Source organism: Pelecanus crispus, chromosome 1 (assembly GCF_030463565.1).
Source record: "Pelecanus crispus isolate bPelCri1 chromosome 1, bPelCri1.pri, whole genome shotgun sequence".
In the NCBI taxonomy this organism is placed as follows: domain Eukaryota; kingdom Metazoa; phylum Chordata; class Aves; order Pelecaniformes; family Pelecanidae; genus Pelecanus; species Pelecanus crispus.
Genome location: NC_134643.1, coordinates 207,891,454 through 207,894,576, shown reverse-complemented (window position 1 = coordinate 207,894,576; position 3,123 = coordinate 207,891,454).

Below are 3,123 nucleotides of genomic sequence, written 5' to 3'. Positions count from 1 at the left end.
ATTATTATATTTGTGTTTTTAATGGGTTTCTACATTTATTTTTTATGTAGGAATTTACTTCTGCCAAAAGTTGAATTCCTTTAAGCATGAACAGAAATGTGTATGTGTTTCATCTTTTTCCCTATCACATGAGCATCAGAATGCTTCCTACTACCTACATGTAGCAGTCTGGCCTGGAGTATTGGATCAGCAGGCTTAGCCACATTGTTAAAACGGTGTGAGGAAATGCATGGGACTGCGTGCTGCAGCGCCCAGACCTGGGTTATCAGTATTGATTGCTTCTGTGTACGTTTAATGCAGTATTGAATCCCTGAAAGTGTGTTGATTGCTAGAGACTTCTTGTAATAGGTTCTGTGCTTTGTACTCAAGCACTGAAAATGCTTTAAAAGTATAAGAACGGGAGTAATTTGGTGGTTTTTAATGTTGTGCAATGATGTGCTAGCTCCCCTTAGACTCTCTTATCTTGGGTAAAGCAAACTTACTGTGGATAAAATATTGGCCTTGATATTTCCTTTGTTTTTGCTGTGCTAATAGAGAGAATGAGGAGTTGCGTGTGAACTCCTCCACAATGAAGAGATCTGTCTGTATGTTTAACACCCTGTAGAGAGGACACCAGTAATAAACATGAACGCAATCATACTGGTCAAATACTACATTTGTCAATGTAATTACATTGATGTAAATAACTGAACTGTAACATCCCGTGTTACTTAAACAGTAAAGGTAGTTCAGCGATACTGTCTTTGCACCAGCTGAGTGCTAGAATTGCAGTGAAGGATTAAGTACCTTCAAGTTAGGCCTGTCCCACCACTAAGAAGAGGGCAAGACTTTCCCTTGTCTTCAGTGCTTGAGAGTTTTTTTGATACTTAGCAGAAACTGCGTATTTTTAGATACAGTCCCAAGCTATTGTAGCTACATCAGTAATAGTATATAGATACACAGTATTTCGAATGCACATTTACATTAGGCATCTGCCCACAACTGTTTTGTATACAACAATGTGTTGCCAATATTTAGAGTTTTTAATTATGTCCCATGGTTACCTAACTTTGAGCTAACTATGCCCAGGCTATGACAGTATTCATCGCTTTGTTCTTTTTTCTTTTTTAAATGGTGGGGGGGGGGGGGGGGCGCGCATATATATATGTGTATATACACACTCACGTATACTTGGCAAGTGGCCTTAAGACTACTGCTAATAGTCTGAGGTAAGATCATATCTTTTCAGGTGTCCTATTTTCTTTGGTATGTCTGAATTGTGGCTTGGTCCTCCACTGCAAAATAGCTCTGGGGAGTGCCAAAAGCCTGATGTGTTTGTGTGACACCCCAAAAAGAAGGTGTGCCAGTCGGGTGAAGCCCTTGAAGGGGATCTTCTGCTGTGAAAGTCGTAGCTAATGGTGAGCACTTTTCCAAAAATATCAAAGCTATCGGTGTAAACCAGAGTACCTCACTTGGAACGGAAAGCTCGGGGCGTTTGCCCCAGCAAGGTGAGCGCCGGAGGACTAAATGCCTTGTCTGAGAGATACCGCAGTATCTTGCTGCAGTAAGAGACTACCAAAACAGTTATCAGTTTTATCAGTTGATGGTTTGCCCAAGGTATTTTTGATGTGTAAAGCTTGAAAAATGAGACACAATGCTTTCATCCTCTCTGGAGCATTTAGAAAAATACCCAACTGACTTTTCATTGCTACTGAAAATTTTAAAAACTGTGCAATTAAAGAGACCATTTTTTAAAATAAAAATAATCTAGAAATTATTTATTTTGATTTACAGTGTGACTTTTGCTAATTTATTCCTTGCATTATAAGGCCATGGTGGAGTGCCATTTATGTTTTTTATTTATCATAGGAACTAAAACTGCTGAGCAGAAAAAACAGTGCATTGAAACTTAAAACAAAACTCTATGTCCTTGTTTTGTTTTTTATAAAAGGGCTGAGGTTTTATAAATGTCAAATCATGCGTTTTATATACTTTGTAAATTTTAGAGAAACGTAGTTTAAGAATTTTGTTCAAATTAAATGTGTGTGCACATTGTTTAGACTAACCATGTAACTAATCCTAAAGTCATCTGTGTTAAATGATTGTTCCCACTAACGTTTTGCTAGGTAACATGAGACACGTTCAGACTTCATCTTTAGATGTTCTAGAATACATTTCATGTATCTTCAGGTTTCATCAGAAACTGGTGATCTAGTCACCTAATCACACGTGAAGTGTCTGTTTGCATGTGAATCGTCCTACTGTATGCTGGGTTTTCCTTGCAGTGCGTTACAAGGTAATACACTGGTACATGTGAAGGACGGAGTAGATGTTTATAAAGGCACTATCAAATACAGTGTGTTGTTCATAGTTACGAGTATACTTTAAATAATTTTCCGGCTTCCATTTTCAGGTCTTGAAGGGTTGTCACAACTTGTGCTTGAAGTGTTTATTACTCTGTCTACCCTTTAACCTAAATTATTGCAATAGTTCTCATCCCCTCTCTTAGACTTAATAGCCATTTGAAAGCCCAGTCTCCTGAATGCTTACACATATGCCCAACTTGAGCACAAGCACTCACCTGGGCTGATTTTGGTGGGATTAGAGAAGACCTGAGTAAAACTGGTATGTGTGTAAGTGTGGGAGGACTGGGGGCCTTGAGGGGCACATCTGGAGCACAGCTGGGGAACCGCCTGCTCCCAGAAAGAGGCGAGATCTCACTGGTGCTGGCAGGTCATTTGTCCAGGATTGCACTTTGTGGTCATTGGGAACACCTACAAACCAAATCTACTTAGATGTTTAAGCACATCCATCCTCAGTGTTTCAAAGATGTAACAATCTACTCTTCACCTTGTAAAACAAAACCTCTCTGCTTTTTGTAAGCCAACTTTTTCTTTTGGTCTCAGATGAAGTGTAATTTACCCAGTTAGGTTGGCTGGTTGGTTGCTTTTTATTTATCTGAATGACATTCTTAATGAAACTGATATTTAAAAACTGTTCTACCAGCATATTACAGAACATCCTGCAAGGAAGCAGAAATGCAGATACAGCAGCAATAATTGTGTTTTGTAGTTCTTTTTTCCCCTCATTATCTCTGTACCTGTGTTGAGTAGGTAAGATTTTAATATTGTCCTGAAGTCTGCT